The 17,919-nt window shown below is 48.8% G+C and overlaps 1 protein-coding gene across 11 annotated transcripts in view; it reads right to left on the reverse strand.

Moving 5' to 3' along the window:
• Positions 1-15,411, reverse strand: part of LOC139763652 (uncharacterized) — a 235,881-nt gene extending 220,470 nt beyond the window's left edge. For 8 of the 11 annotated variants that reach the window (XM_071689932.1, XM_071689930.1, XM_071689931.1 and 5 more), the window contains exons 1-2: positions 15,362-15,411; positions 162-830 (exon numbers count right to left, since the gene is read on the reverse strand). The gene's annotated coding sequence lies outside the window, so the exon portion shown is untranslated. Of the gene's footprint in view, positions 1-161; positions 831-15,355 lie in introns of all 11 variants that reach the window. The other 3 variants (XM_071689923.1, XM_071689924.1, XM_071689925.1) reach the window with 3 other exon arrangements.
• Positions 15,412-17,919: the final 2,508 nt, after the last annotated feature.

Here is a 17,919-nt window from a genome sequence, read left to right on the forward strand (position 1 = left end):
GGAGACAGACCAAGGTGGGCTTCTCCCACCCCAAGTGGGAGACAGACCAAGGTGGGCTTCTCCCACCCCAAGTGGGAGACAGACCAAGGTGGGCTTCTCCCACCCCAAGTGGGAGACAGACCAAGGTGGGCTTCTCCCACCCCAAGAGACGCGTGACCTACCTTTGTACGTGGGAGAGGAAGGAAGTGGGCGTAGCAGCAGAAGTCTGGGTGGAACTGGGTGACGCGCTCCTCCACACACCAGCTCGGGAACTAGTGCAGAAGTGGAGGAAGCCAGAGAGGGCCGGGCGGCCCAGCGCGTCTCTTTGTTTACACCAAGAGGTCCGTGGCAGCTCTGTGTTTATCCCAGGAGAGCCTCCGCCGCTCTGTGTTTATCCCAGGAGAGCCTCCGACGCTCCGTGTTTATCCCAGGAGAGCCTCCGACGCTCTGTGTTTATCCCAGGAGAGCCTCCGACGCTCTGTGTTTATCCCAGGAGAGCCTCCGACGCTCCGTGTTTATCCCAGGAGAGTCTCCGACGCTCCGTGTTTTTCCCAGGAGAGCCTCCGACGCTCCGTGTTTTTCCCAGGAGAGTCTCAGCCTCTCTTGTTTATTCTAGAATGCCCTCAGCCACTTCAGTAGCTCTAGTTTCACCTAGGCTACGTCCAGCTGGCACCAATCACTTTAGAAGGGGTCTAATTACAAATGACCTTTACAGCTAAGGGTCACCTTCACCTTTTACTACCAGTCACTGGCAACCAAGAACCAATCAACGAGGTTCCATTAACAGCTCACGAGCTGTTACCACCACTTCCTCGTGGACTTGCTCCACACACGAGGCGACATGTTCACTACTAATTAAGAAATAATTAACGTTAAATGATTAATTACATACAAAAAACCACTTCAAATATCAACAAAAGAATAGAATTGTTTACATGACCCCTTGAAGACGACGGTACGTTGGTAACTTAGGTATAAGGTCATGGTCTTTGACCTAACTTTAACTGCTCTGTAACGTAACGCTCTGTGGTAACGCTAACATGGGATGGGTCACACAGTAAGTGGGCGGGAAACAACGGACGTAGACGACACGAAACTACCAATATCTTGTCAATGCTTGTTAATGACACTGAACATTTTTAAACTTAGCGTACTGAACAAGCGGTGTTCACTGTGGGTATGGAGAGATGACCCGATAAACCAATACAGAGACTGAAGTTCAAGCGCAAGATGGCTCACGCGCCATGAAATTCAGGTGACTGAAACAAGGTTCCACTTCAGTGACCAGCAGTCAACCCTCTGGGTTCGAGAACCCTTACCCAATTACCAGCGTGTGAACACGAGAGAGGTGTTCCAATACGCTCTTTCTATTGGTCTTTTGGTCGAAGTAGTTACATGAACTAGGGCACATGACTTGTGGGTTGTTTTCTGTTCTTAAATTGGCAGTTTCAATTCGGTTAACAACTTCTACATCATCGGAATGGTCATTATCTTAACAAGTATTATCTTAGTTCGACGCCTACAATATGTTGAGTTTAAGAATGGGTTGTTAGGAGACGTTTGAATTGCCATGATGACAGACCCCATTACAGGCAGTTAGGTACAGATAATGGCCAGAGGGTGATTAACATCTGTAACAATCGGTGACACAGGGTGGTCATTGGGGAAGGGGAAGGGGGGACTTCCTGAAACATGTATATAACGGCCGTTACATTGCGTTGTTACCTTGTTACAGCTCCTCTTCAGTGACACACAGACACACACACACACACACTCCACACCGTTCCACATCGTCTCTCAATTCAGTAGTGGAATTGATCCACGTCCATACAAGGTCAATGACTAAGTCATCAAGTAATTTGTAAGTTCATATCATGCCACAACCCTCGCGTCTCCGATCCCTCGTATATATATATTTCTCTAACTAATTTCAAAACGTTTCCAGAAGGAAGGTAGACTTGCTCCCTCGCCATTTCCCTGGACAGTGACGTTAGAACAACACATTATTGTAGTTATTCCAGTAAATATAAACAAAACACATTAATTAGAGTCACTACAAGATTATGTACGTAAAGTTCCATCGTGACCTCACCACAAGGGAAGGCCATCACACACACGTTAAGACGAAATTCCATTTATTAAGCGAAATGTTCATTGTCCTCCCACATGACCTGTTCACTCCGCCGCGGGTCACTTTGAACATTCATCTCACTCGCTTTAGGCGTTCAGTTAACGGTAAGAGTTAACGGTAGGCGTTGAGTTAACGGTAGGAGTTAACGGTAGGCGTTGAGGAGTTAACGGTAGGCGTTGAGTTAACGGTAGGAGTTAACGGTAGGCGTTGAGGAGTTAACGGTAGGCGTTGAGTTAACGGTAAGCGTTGAGTTAACGGTAAGCGTTGAGTTAACAGTAGGAGTTAACGGTAGGCGTTGAGTTGACGGTAAGCGTTGAGGAGTTAACGGTAAGCGTTGAGTTAACGGTAGGCGTTGAGTTAACGGTAGGCGTTGAGTTAACGGTAAGCGTTGAGGAGTTAACGGTAAGCGTTGAGTTAACGGTAGGCGTTGAGTTAACGGTAAGCGTTGAGTTAACGGTAAGCGTTGAGGAGTTAACGGTAAGCGTTGAGTTAACGGTAGGCGTTGAGTTAACGGTAAGCGTTGAGTTAACGGTAAGCGTTGAGTTAACGGTAGGCGTTGAGTTAACGGTAAGCGTTGAGTTAACGGTAGGCGTTGAGTTAACGGTAGGCGTTGAGTTAACGGTAGGCGTTAAGTTAACGGTAAGCGTTGAGTTAACGGTAGGCGTTGAGTTAACAGTAGGCGTTGAGTTAACGGTAGGCGTTAAGTTAACGGTAAGCGTTGAGTTAACGGTAAGCGTTGAGTTAACGGTAAGCGTTGAGTTAACGGTAAGCGTTGAGTTAACGGTAGGCGTTGAGTTAACGGTAGGAGTTAACGGTAGGCGTTGAGTTAACGGTAAGCGTTGAGTTAACGGTAAGCGTTGAGTTAACGGTAAGCGTTGAGTTAACGGTAAGCGTTGAGTTAACGGTAGGCGTTAAGTTAACAGTAGGCGTTGAGTTAACGGTAAGCGTTTAGTTAACGGTAAGCGTTGAGTTAACGGTAAGCGTTAAGTTAACGGTAAGCGTTGAGTTAACGGTAAGCGTTAAGTTAACGGTAGGCGTTAACGGTAAGATGCTGATGTAAGAGCCGAGCGAGCGCGCGCGCGAGAGAGAGGCGATAATACGAGTCAAGGAAGGAGAAGGCAAGATGGAAATGTATAAATACACGAGTCTGTCTCCGGGGGAAATGTGACGCGTCACGAAGAACTTGGCCTAGAAATAACCACAAGTGTTGGTAGCTCAGGGAGGTTGACATACGACAGGTAAGTACCCTGGTGAACCACGATGCCCACAGCTGGAGTGAGGCGCCTCGCTTGCTTGCTTGTCTGCCAATGGTTCACCTGGACCGGGCCTGACCGGGCCCAGCGGTACACCTCCCTGGACCTGACCGGGCCAGCGGTACACCTCCTGGACCTGACCAGGCCAGCGGTACACCTCCCTGGACCTGGCCAGGCCCAGTGGTACACCTCCCTGGACCTGACCGGGCCAGCGGTACACCTCCCTGGACCTGACCAGGCCCAGCGGTACACCTCCCTGGACCTGACCAGGCCCAGCGGTACACCTCCCTGGACCTGACCAGGCCAGCGGTACACCTCCCTGGACCAGACCAGGCCCAGCGGTACACCTCCCTGGACCTGACCGGGCCAGAGGTACACCTCCCTGGACCTGACCGGGCCAGCGGTACACCTCCTGGACCTGCCCGGGCCCAGCGGTACACCTCCCTGGACCTGACCGGGCCAGCGGTACACCTCCTGGACCTGCCCGGGCCCAGCGGTACACCTCCCTGGACCTGACCGGGCCAGCGGTACACCTCCCTGGACCTGACCGGGCCAGCGGTACACCTCCCTGGACCTGCCCGGGCCAGCGGTACACCTCCCTGGACCTGACCGGGCCAGCGGTACACCTCCCTAGACCTGACCGGGCCAGCGGTACACCTCCTGGACCTGCCCGGGCCCAGCGGTACACCTCCCTGGACCTGACCGGGCCAGCGGTACACCTCCTGGACCTGCCCGGGCCCAGCGGTACACCTCCCTGGACCTGACCGGGACAGCGGTACACCTCCCTGGACCTGACCGGGACAGCGGTACACCTCCCTGGACCTGACCGGGCCAGCGGTACACCTCCCTGGACCTGCCCGGGCCAGCGGTACACCTCCCTGGACCTGACCGGGCCAGCGGTACACCTCCCTGGACCTGACCGGGCCAGCGGTACACCTCCCTGGACCTGACCGGGCCAGCGGTACGTATCAATTCACGTATATCCCAAGCCTGACCGGGCCAGCGGTACACCTCCCTGGACCTGCCCGGGCCAGCGGTACACCTCCCTGGACCTGGCCCGGGCCCAGCTGGTACACCTCCCTGGACCCTGACCGGGCCAGCGGTACACCTCCCTGGACCTGACCGGGCCAGCGGTTCACCTCCCTGGACCTGACCGGGCCAGCGGGTACACCTCCCTGGACTGACCGGGCCAGCGGTACACCTCCCTGACCTGACCGGGCCAGCGGTACACCTCCCTGGACCCGGACCAGGCCCAGCGGTACACCTCCTGGACCTGACCGGGCCAGCGGTACACCTCCTGGACCTGACCGGGCCAGCGGTACGTATCAATTCACGTATATCCCAAGACGTAATTGATAATCACCATTAATCACCATTAATCATTAACATCACGTCTATATTAATTAATCCAATCATTCCATTATAATCATTCAAGGACACAATGGCGTATGCTAACATAGACACCATAAAAGAAATTAATGTAATATATATATATATATATATATATATATATATATATATATATATATATATATATATATATATATATATATATAGGAGTTTCTCCCTTCTGCCCTGATTAACTTAACCATCGAGTAGATATATGTAGCCATATTGTATATATATATCTACCACACATGTAGCCATATTGTACATATATATCTACCACATATGTAGCCATATTGTACATATATATCTACCACACATGTAGCCATATTGTACATATATATCTACCACACATGTAGCCATATTGTACATATATATCTACCACACATGTAGCCATATTGTACATATATATCTACCCCACATGTAGCCATATTGTACATATATATCTACCACACATGCAGCCATATTGTACATATATATCTACCACACATGTAGCCATATTGTACATATATATCTACCACACATGTAGCCATATTGTACATATATATCTACCACACATGTAGCCATATTGTACATATATATCTACCACATATGTAGCCATATTGTACATATATATCTACCACACATGTAGCCATATTGTACATATATATCTACCACACATGTAGCCATATTGTACATATATATCTACCACACATGTAGCCATATTGTACATATATATCTACCACACATGTAGCCATATTGTACATATATATCTACAACACATGTAGCCATATTGTACATATATATCTACCACATATGTAGCCATATTGTACATATATATCTACCACACATGTAGCCATATTGTACATATATATCTACCACACATGTAGCCATATTGTACATATATATCTACCACACATGTAGCCATATTGTACATATATATCTACCACACATGTAGCCATATTGTACATATATATCTACAACACATGTAGCCATATTGTACATATATATCTACCACATATGTAGCCATATTGTACATATATATCTACCACACATGTAGCCATATTGTACATATATATCTACCACACATGTAGCCATATTGTACATATATATCTACCACACATGTAGCCATATTGTGCATATATATCTACCACACATGTAGCCATATTGTACATATATATCTACCACACATGTAGCCATATTGTACATATATATCTACCACACATGTAGCCATATTGTACATATATATCTACCACACATGTAGCCATATTGTACATATATATCTACCACATTGGGTTAAATCTACAAGTACATAACCAGTCATGTAGATCACATGAGGGTAACAGCATACCATTGTAGTGAGGTAGTCCACGTCTGGGGTAGTGTGGGGGGGACCTGGGTGTATGCTACACCCAGTCCCTGTATGTAGCCTTCTACACCTGGACCCTGTGAGGGTTTCTGATATGATAATCTACAAGTGTAGACTAGGTGTAGGGTAGTGTGGGGGGACCTGGGTGTATTCTACAAGTGTAGACTAGGTGTAGGGTAGTGTGGGGGGGACCTGGGTGTATTCTACAAGTGTAGACTAGGTGTAGGGTAGTGTGGGGGGGACCTGGGTGTATTCTACAAGTGTAGACTAGGTGTAGGGTAGTGTGGGGGGGACCTGGGTGTATTCTACAAGTGTAGACTAGGTGTAGGGTAGTGTGGGGGGACCTGGGTGTATTCTACAAGTGTAGACTAGGTGTAGGGTAGTGTGGGGGGGACCTGGGTGTATTCTACAAGTGTAGACTAGGTGTAGGGTAGTGTGGGGGGGACCTGGGTGTATTCTACAAGTGTAGACTAGGTGTAGGGTAGTGTGGGGGGGACCTGGGTGTATTCTACAAGTGTAGACTAGGTGTAGGGTAGTGTGGGGGGGACCTGGGTGTATTCTACAAGTGTAGACTAGGTGTAGGGTAGTGTGGGGGGGACCTGGGTGTATTCTACAAGTGTAGACTAGGTGTAGGGTAGTGTGGGGGGGACCTGGGTGTATTCTACAAGTGTAGACTAGGTGTAGGGTAGTGTGGGGGGACCTGGGTGTATTCTACAAGTGTAGACTAGGTGTAGGGTAGTGTGGGGGGGACCTGGGTGTATTCTACAAGTGTAGACTAGGTGTAGGGTAGTGTGGGGGGACCTGGGTGTATGCTACAAGTGTAGACTAGGTGTAGGGTAGTGTAGGGGGACCTGGGTGTATTCTACAAGTGTAGACTAGGTGTAGGGTAGTGTAGGGGGACCTGAGTGTATGCTACAAGTGTAGACTAGGTGTAGGGTAGTGTAGGGGGACCTGGGTGTATTCTACAAGTGTAGACTAGGTGTAAGGTAGTGTGGGGGGACCTGGGTGTATGCTACAAGTGTAGACTAGGTGTAGAGGTAATATTGTAGTAGGGTGTAGAGGTGAATATCTGATGACACACTTCGAGGATACAAACAGGCTAATCACCTCATTACAGAGGTCATAGTTCGACTGTTAGCAATTTGGACTCGTTAAATACAAAATGGATCGTCTACCTCACATTCGTAGAGGTAGAGGTAGAGGTAGAGGTAGAGGTAGAGGTAGAGGAGCGACCAGGCTGGGGTAGACAGGGACGACACAGCTAGGATCAGCTAGGACGCTGGGCCTCCACGACCCAGTTATTACACAAGTCGTTACGCAGGCCAGGGTGATTCCAAGGCCATGGTGTATCTGGTACTGTGCTACTGCTCGGAGCGCAGGGGGAAGACACAGACACACACACACACACACACACACGATACACCTTCACGAAACAGAGATGCCAAGTTTGAGGTCAAAACTATACACCATGATGTGTGGGGGTGTGTGGGAGGGTGTATCCCACACTGGCTGTGGTGGGACACAGTGACCTGGGACATGGTGGGAGGGTCTAACCACTTTACGACACCATTCCCTAGTTGTCTCGTTTGGTTATTAGAACTTGACCTGAAACACACGGGACTTGTCCATCTCACATGACCTAACCCGAACTTGAGAAGGTGAGGGGCAGTTAGCAATCACTGGGGGGCAGTTAGCGATCACTGGGGGGCAGTTAGCAATCACTGGGGGCAGTTAGCAATCACTGGGGGGCAGTTAGCAATCACTAGGGGCAGTTAGCAATCACTGGGGGGCAGTTAGCAATCACTGGGGGCAGTTAGCAATCACTGGGGGCAGTTAGCAATCACTGGGGGGGGGCAGTTAGCAATCACTGGGGGGCAGTTAGCAATCACTGGGGGGCAGTTAGCAATCACTAGGGGCAGTTAGCGATCACTGGGGGCAGTTAGCAATCACTGTGGGGCAGTTAGCAATCACTGGGGGGCTGTTAGCAATCACTGGGGGGCAGTTAGCAATCACTGGGGGGCAGTTAGCAATCACTGGGGGGCAGTTAGCAATCACTGGGGGGGGCAGTTAGCGATCACTGGGGGCAGTTAGCAATCACTGTGGGGCAGTTAGCAATCACTGGGGGGCTGTTAGCAATCACTGGGGGGCAGTTAGCAATCTCTGTGGGGCAGTTAGCAATCACTGGGGGCAGTTAGCGATCACTGGGGGGCAGTTAGCAATCACTGGGGGGCAGTTAGCAATCACTGGGGGCTGTTAGCAATCACTGGGGGGCAGTTAGCAATCACTGGGGGGCAGTTAGCAATCACTGGGGGGCAGTTAGCAATCACTGGGGGCAGTTAGCAATCACTGGGGGGCAGTTAGCAATCACTGGGGGGCAGTTAGCAATCACTGGGGGCAGTTAGCAATCACTGGGGGGCAGTTAGCAATCACTGGGGGGCAGTTAGCAATCACTGGGGGGCAGTTAGCAATCACTGGGGGGCAGTTAGCAATCACTGGGGGGCAGTTAGCAATCACTGGGGGGCAGTTAGCAATCACTGGGGGGCAGTTAGCAATCACTGGGGGGCAGTTAGCAATCACTGGGGGCAGTTAGCAATCACTGGGGGCAGTTAGCCAATCACTGGGGGCAGTTAGCAATCACTGGGGGGCAGTTAGCAATCACTGGGGGCAGTTAGCAATCACTGGGGGCAGTTAGCAATCACTGGGGGGCAGTTAGCAATCACTGGGGGCAGTTAGCAATCACTGGGGGCAGTTAGCAATCACTGGGCGGGCAGTTAGCAATCACTGGGGGCAGTTAGCAATCACTGGGGGGCAGTTAGCAATCACTGGGGGCAGTTAGCAATCACTGGGGGCAGTTAGCAATCACTGGGGGGCAGTTAGCAATCACTGGGGGCAGTTAGCAATCACTGGGGGCAGTTAGCAATCACTGGGGGGCAGTTAGCAATCACTGGGGGCAGTTAGCAATCACTGGGGGCAGTTAGCAATCACTGGGGGGCAGTTAGCAATCACTGGGGGGCAGTTAGCAATCACTGGGGGCAGTTAGCAATCACTGGGGGGCAGTTAGCAATCACTGGGGGCAGTTAGCAATCACTGGGGGCAGTTAGCAATCACTGGGGGGCAGTTAGCAATCACTGGGGGGCAGTTAGCAATCACTGGGGGGCAGTTAGCAATCACTGGGGGGCAGTTAGCAATCACTGGGGGCAGTTAGCAATCACTGGGGGGCAGTTAGCAATCACTGGGGGGCAGTTAGCAATCACTGGGGGGCAGTTAGCAATCACTGGGGGGCAGTTAGCAATCACTGGGGGGCAGTTAGCAATCACTGGGGGGCAGTTAGCAATCACTGGGGGCAGTTAGCAATCACTGGGGGGCAGTTAGCAATCACTGGGGGGCAGTTAGCAATCACTGGGGGGCAGTTAGCAATCACTGGGGGCAGTTAGCAATCACTGGGGGGCAGTTAGCAATCACTGGGGGGCAGTTAGCAATCACTGGGGGCAGTTAGCAATCACTGGGGGGCAGTTAGCAATCACTGGGGGCAGTTAGCAATCACTGGGGGCAGTTAGCAATCACTGGGGGCAGTTAGCAAACACTGGGGGCAGTTAGCAATCACTGGGGGGCAGTTAGCAATCACTGGGGGCAGTTAGCAATCACTGGGGGCAGTTAGCAATCACTGGGGGGCAGTTAGCAATCACTGGGGGGCAGTTAGCAATCACTGGGGGCAGTTAGCAATCACTGGGGGCAGTTAGCAATCACTGGGGGGCAGTTAGCAATCACTGGGGGGCAGTTAGCAATCACTGGGGGGCAGTTAGCAATCACTGGGGGGCAGTTAGCAATCACTGGGGGGCAGTTAGCAATCACTGGGGGCAGTTAGCAATCACTGGGGGGCAGTTAGCAATCACTGGGGGCAGTTAGCAATCACTGGGGGCAGTTAGCAATCACTGGGGGGCAGTTAGCAATCACTGGGGGGCAGTTAGCAATCACTGGGGGGCAGTTAGCAAACACTGGGGGCAGTTAGCAATCACTGGGGGGCAGTTAGCAATCACTGGGGGGCAGTTAGCAATCACTGGGGGGCAGTTAGCAATCACTGGGGGGCAGTTAGCAATCACTGGGGGCAGTTAGCAATCACTGGGGGGCAGTTAGCAATCACTGGGGGCAGTTAGCAATCACTGGGGGGCAGTTAGCAATCACTGGGGGGCAGTTAGCAATCACTGGGGGCAGTTAGCAATCACTGGGGGGCAGTTAGCAATCACTGGGGGCAGATAGCAATCACTGGGGGGCAGTTAGCAATCACTGGGGGCAGTTAGCAATCACTGGGGGCAGTTAGCAATCACTGGGGGCAGTTAGCAATCACTGGGGGGCAGTTAGCAATCACTGGGGGCAGTTAGCAATCACTGGGGGGCAGTTAGCAATCACTGGGGGGGCAGTTAGCAATCACTGGGGGGGCAGTTAGCAATGACTGGGGGGCAGTTAGCAAGCACTGGGGGCAGTTAGCAATCACTGGGGGCAGTTAGCAATCACTGGGGGGCAGTTAGCAATCACTGGGGGGGCAGTTAGCAATGACTGGGGGGCAGTTAGCAATCACTGGGGGGCTGTTAGCAATCACTGGGGGGCAGTTAGCAATCACTGGGGGGGCAGTTAGCAATCACTGGGGGATATAACCCCAGAGTCGAGGGGAGAAATATAGTTCGAAAAAGGAAAACTATGTTGCAGTGGAAAAAGCAAAACGCGCCAGTGTTCCAGGTGGGAAACGGAGATCAACACGAGTGTACAGGGGTACTGGGGGGGGGGGGAGGGGAAGCACCAGGTGTAGGGGCAGGTGTGGAAGGTGTACGACAGGTGGTGAAGGAAGGGGGTAGAAAGGGCTGCAGGTGGTGAAGGAAGGGAAGGAGATGTGAAGGACAGCAGGTGGTGGTGAGGGAGGGAAGGTAATGTGGAGTGACATGTAGAATAACGGAGGGTTTTGGAGGGCTGGCGGCAGGGGAAGGCAGGCGAGCCAAGGCAGGGGACACGGAGGGAAGGTGGTGAAGAAAGGGGGGAGTAAGGAAGACATATGGTGAAGAAAGGGGGGAGTAAGGAAGACAGATGGTGAAGAAAGGGGGGAGTAAGGAAGACATATGGTGGAGAAAGGGGGGAGTAAGGAAGACAGATGGTGAAGAAAGGGGGGAGTAAGGAAGACAGATGGTGAAGAAAGGGGGGAGTAAGGAAGACATATGGTGAAGAAAGGGGGGAGTAAGGAAGACATATGGTGAAGAAAGGGGGGAGTAAGGAAGACAGATGGTGATGAAAGGGGGGAGTAGGGAAGACAGATGGTGAAGAAAGGGGGAGTAAGGAAGACAGATGGTGAAGAAAGGGGGGAGTAAGGAAGACAGATGGTGAAGAAAGGGGGGAGTAAGGAAGACAGATGGTGAAGAAAGGGGGGAGTAAGGAAGACAGATGGTGAAGAAAGGGGGGAGTAAGGAAGACAGATGGTGAAGAAAGGGGGGAGTAAGGAAGACATATGGTGGAGAAAGGGGGGAGTAAGGAAGACAGATGGTGAAGAAAGGGGGGAGTAAGGAAGACAGATGGTGAAGAAAGGGGGGAGTAAGGAAGACATATGGTGAAGAAAGGGGGGAGTAAGGAAGACATATGGTGAAGAAAGGGGGGAGTAAGGAAGACATATGGTGAAGAAAGGGGGGAGTAAGGAAGACAGATGGTGAAGAAAGGGGGGAGTAAGGAAGACAGATGGTGAAGAAAGGGGGGAGTAAGGAAGACAGATGGTGAAGAAAGGGGGGAGTAAGGAAGACAGATGGTGAAGAAAGGGGGGAGTAAGGAAGACATATGGTGAAGAAAGGGGGGAGTAAGGAAGACAGATGGTGAAGAAAGGGGGGAGTAAGGAAGACAGATGGTGAAGAAAGGGGGGAGTAAGGAAGACATATGGTGAAGAAAGGGGGGAGTAAGGAAGACAGATGGTGAAGAAAGGGGGGAGTAAGGAAGACAGATGGTGAAGAAAGGGGGGAGTAAGGAAGACAGATGGTGAAGAAAGGGGTGGGGTGGGGCAGGAGGAGGTAATGGTGAGGTGAAAGGGCAGGTGTGGAACCACTTGTATAATATAAGTGTCTGCGTCGGGCACACCCCTGACACTTACATGGCGACCTACTTAATTGCTCTACTTAAAAGATCACTTTAAATTCAACAGGTCATAACTCTAAGTTATTCATACAGGGTTTGTAAAAAATTTGGAGCAGAGGCAGAGAAATAAAACATCTAGTTCCACCTTAACTTGGCATATATATATACATATATATATATATATATATATATATATATATATATATATATATATATATATATATATATATATATATTGTAAATCACTAGGTTTGAAAGAAATACATCTGCTTCCAGTCAATGACCTAAAACCTCCCTACATCTATCACATAGCATGACCTAAACCCTCCCTACATCTATCACATAGCATGACCTAAACCCTCCCTACATCTATCACATATCATGACCTAAACCCTCCCTACATCTATCACATATCATGACCTAAACCCTCCCTACATCTATCACATATCATGACCTAAACCCTCCCTACATCTATCACATAGCATGACCTACACCCTCCCTACATCTATCACATAGCATGACCTAAACCCTCCCTACATCTATCACATAGCATGACCTAAACCCTCCCTACATCTATCACATAGCATGACCTAAACCCTCCCTACATCTATCACATGACCTAAACCATCCCTACATCTATCACATATCATGACCTAAACCCTCCCTACATCTATCACATAGCATGACCTAAACCCTCCCTACATCTATCACATAGCAGACCTAACCCTCCTACATCTATCACATATCATGACCTAACCCTGCCTACATCTATCACATATCATGACCTAAACCCTCCCTACATCTATCACATAGCATGACCTACACCCTCCCTACATCTATCACATAGCATGACCTAAACCCTCCCTACATCTATCACATAGCATGACCTAAACCCTCCCTACATCTATCACATATCATGACCCTAAACCCTCCCTACATACTAGCACATTATCATGACCTAAAACCCTCCCTACATCTAATCACATATCATGACCTAAAGCCCTCCCTACATCTATCAATCACAACATAGCATGACTAAAACCCTCCCTACATCTATCACATATCTTGACCTAAACCCTTCCCTAACATCTATAAATCAACATAGCATGACCCTAAACCCCTCTCTAAATCTAATCACCCGACCTAAAACCCCTCCCTACAATCTATCACATAGCATGACCTAGACCCTCCCTACATCTATCACAATATCTTGAACCGTAAACCCTGCCTACATCTATCTACATATTCATGACCTAAACCCTCCCTACATCTTATCACATAGCAGTGACCTAAACCCCTCCCTACATCTACTCAACATATCATGAGCTAATCCTCCCTACATCTATCAACATATCATGACCTAAACCCATCCCTACATCTATCACATATCTGGACCTATACCCTCCCTACATCTATCACCATAGCATTGACCTAAACCCTCCATACATCTATCACATATCCATGAGCTAAACCCTCCCTTCATCTATCTATCACATAGCAGACCTAAACCCTCCCTACATCTATCACATGACCTAAAACCATCCCTACATCTATCACATAGCATGACCTAAACCCTCCCTACATCTATCTATCACATAGCATGACCTAAACCCTCCCTACATCATATCACATGACCTAAACCCTCCCTACATCTATCACATAGCATGACCTAAACCCTCCCTACATCTATCTATCACATAGCATGACCTAAACCCTCCCTACATCTATCTATCACATAGCATGACCTAAACCCTCCCTACATCTATCACATGACCTAAACCCTCCCAACATCTATCTATCACATAGCATGACCTAAACCCTCCCTACATCTATCACACATCATGACCTAAACCCTCCCTACATCTATCACATATCATGACCTAAACCCTCCCTACATCTATCACATGACCTAAAACCCTGCCTACATCTATCACATATCATGACCTAAACCCTCCCTACATCTATCACATGACCTAAAACCCTGCCTACATCTATCACATATCATGACCTAAACCCTCCCTACATCTATCACACGACCTAAACCCTCCCTACATCTATCACATGACCTAAAACCCTGCCTACATCTATCACATATGACCTAAACCCTCCCTACATCTATCACACGACCTAAACCCTCCCTACATCTATCACATAGCATGACCTAAACCCTCCCTACATCTATCTATCACATAGCATGACCTAAACCCTCCCTACATCTATCTATCACATATCATGACCTAAACCCTCCCTACATCTATCACATGACCTAAAACCCTGCCTACATCTATCACATATGACCTAAACCCTCCCTACATCTATCACACGACCTAAACCCTCCCTACATCTATCACATATCATGACCTAAACCCTCCCTACATCTATCACATATCATGACCTAAACCCTCCCTACATCTATCACATATCATGACCAGCTTCGCACAGGCCCTTGGACGTGTCCACAGGTGGGAGCGATCATGGCCTGGCGCCCCCAGGGGCGGCCATGCGCGCTAGGACCATCATGGTGGATCTGAGGGCCTATATCCGGTAGGCAGGAGGCGCAGATGGCTCTACTGCAGCTGGTGCAGGAGCAGCAGCAGCTGGTGGTGCTGCCTCCTACAAGAAGTCTTCCTGTCTCCCGGTTCGTGCCCCGGCCACCTGGGGGGCAGCTGGTGGTCATGCCCTTCTGTGGCAGATGGTGGTGGATGCCATCTGACCATTACACATCTCACAACCTCTGTGCCTCCACCACAACCACATCTTCCACTTAACACAACCCTAAAAAAAAAAAAAAGTAGATTTATCTATTTAATTTCTAATTTTATTTCCTGCAAATGTCTTTTATTTTCCCTTTTTTCTTGAGTTTTTGCCCTTTTATTTTTGCCCTTTTATTTTTCCTCCTCTTGAGTTTGGAGAACTGGGGTTCACCGTGTCATATTACCCACAACCCCAGAGAGAGTAGCTCTCTCTGGGGGGGAACCATTGCACTTCGTTAAACCCCCCCAGAGAAAGAAATGATTACTATTTCCCTTTAATGGCGTCCATTTATCTTTCAACGCGACACTAGGGAATTATCTCCACACACTGCCCTCCACCGTGGCCATCTTTCCGGCCAGTTAACGACACAGTTAACATCCATTTGGGGTTAATTAAGGTGACCTAGACCTGCCCGAGAGCGTGGCACGTCCTCTCCCTGCCACACCACAAGACATACTGAGGTTGTGGGTTTAGGACCCAACCCAACCCTCCCTCAGGGATGCCAGCGGTCGCCAACGTGAACAAATCCCTAACTCAAAATCAAAGTCAAATCTATGGATTTTGAGCCTCCCCGTGTGTCAGCCATTTGGTAAAAACTAATTACTTGTATTTTATACTTTTAAAAAGACATTGTGACGATAAATAACCTTAGTTTTTGCTTTTAATGTTAGTTAAGTTTTGAGTTGGTCAACTGTAATGGACATAATAAACATCTGTTTTCTTCTTAATTCCATGAGATTCAGGTAGTTTGGTGGGATACGAATCACCACGAATGGTAGTTAATGCTACATGTAGTTACGCTATAGGACAAACGAGCGTTAATGACTAGATATGGTGGATTTTTTTCACTCGAATTGGGTGATGAAGGAGGGCGAGGCTGGTGGTGGGATGCCACAAACCGCTGCAGGTCGACGCATCGCCCCAGCTGGATGCCCGTAGCGCTCACCACCACCACCACCTCCTCCTACAACTCCTCCTCCAAGTCGCTATTATAAACTAGAGGATATCACCTGAAACTAGATAATATTGACCATAATAATGACCTTCTATGCAGAATTAGATTATATCCCAACTTACACCAATCAAAATAAACAACTTATCGTTTACCTATTTTTCTTCTTAATTATCTTATTAAACCTCTACTCTAACCACACCATAACAAACATTAACCAAACATGCATTAGTAACATTTTAAACTAGGTAATGTTCTATGAGGGAGTTAGTAAATTACTTGAAATTCATGTTGGTGTTGTGGTAATTTCGCTTTACGTGAAGAAAATTGAAAGGTAAGGTTGTTCGAGGGTGAAGACATCCCTTTCTAATAGTCTAAGGTGCTCCTCGAGTCGAGGACGAGTGTTTCAAAGTAATTTAACCAACGCTAAACCATTTCAAGCCTTGATGTTAACTATTCCTGGCCTTAAAAGTCTTGGAACATACATTTTTTCTCCTTTTTTTCCTTGCTATCACCTTTTATATCTTTCTTTTAATCATATATTCCTCATATATTTTTCACATTCTTCCCTTCTTACATAAATTAAATTTCCTGTTGATTTACCTATATATTTCTTATTCTTTTCGTTCCACATTTCAAGGCTTTTTTAAATTGCATATTTGTCTTGCTTTTATGTGACCAAGGGTCACATTATGACCAAGGGTCACACCGCCGTGTTCAAGGGTCACACCGTCGTGTTCAAGGGTCACACCGTCGTGTTCAAGGGTCACACCGCCGTGTTCAAGGGTCACACCGCCGTGTTCAAGGGTCACACCGTCATGTTCAAGGGTCACACCGCCGTGTTCAAGGGTCACACCGTCATGTTCAAGGGATTACTCTATACACTGGCCATTGTGAAGGTGACCTTTGCCTACAAGTGGCTTTTAAAGCGGTCAGCTGCGCCAGAGCACAAAGAGAAAGAGCGCCAGGCGAGCCGCGCTCAACCTGACCCCCTCCCAGGTCAGCTGTGGTGGAGCTCAAAGAGAAAGAGAGCCAGGCGAGCTGCGCTCAACCTGACCCCTCCCAGGTCAGCTGTGGTGGAGCTCAAAGAGAAAGAGAGCCAGGCGAGCCGCGCTCAACCTGACCCCTCCCAGGTCAGCTGTGGTGGAGCTCAAAGAGAAAGAGAGCCAGGCGAGCTGCGCTCAACCTGACCCCCTCCCAGGTCAGCTGTGGTGGAGCTCAAAGAGAAAGAGAGCCAGGCGAGCTGCGCTCAACCTGACCCCTCCCAGGTCAGCTGTGGTGGAGCTCAAAGAGAAAGAGAGCCAGGCGAGCCACCGCTGCTCCTGCTGACATACCACCACTCCCACACACGCTCTCTCCCTCCCTCCATTTAATATCATCCCACACATACACACACACACATGGCTGACGAAGCTCAATATATAAGTTTATGTAAAGTACTAAGGGTAGTTGACACGGAAGGGCCTTGTTATCTCACACGAAACAAGCAGTAGGAATCTCTTTGTTCCTGAGAGAACTTGAGAAGTGGATAGAGTCATCAGCCTGTCCACATTGCCCTCTGTGGAGGGTAGTTAAGGTGACCAGCTGTTTAAGGGGAATTACTGAAATTGCCTTCAAGGCTTGGGCTACGATCATCTTTAACAAGCTGTTCATAATCTCCACAAAAGAGATCACAGAGAAAATGTTCAAGAACAAGAACAAAGTTGGTAACACAATTAAGGAGAGTTGGGGTTCAGGGAAAGACGAGGGGGGGCCTTAAATTGGGCCCCCCCCTCTCGTGACCGAATTGGGTTTCATGGAAACACGAGGGGGCCTTAAATTTTGACCCCCCCTCTCTTGTGACCTCTCGTGACCTAATGACACATGACGTGGACAGCTCTGGGTCACATTTGGGGAGAGGACAACAACCAAAACAAGATATAAAATGAAGAAACTTGATAAGAAATATATGATGATGTTTTAAGAGTATTAAAGTTATGGATGAATGGAACAAAATAATAAATACAGAGAACAT

This window comes from Panulirus ornatus, chromosome 47 (assembly GCF_036320965.1).
Source record: "Panulirus ornatus isolate Po-2019 chromosome 47, ASM3632096v1, whole genome shotgun sequence".
NCBI classification, from domain to species: Eukaryota; Metazoa; Arthropoda; class Malacostraca; order Decapoda; family Palinuridae; genus Panulirus; species Panulirus ornatus.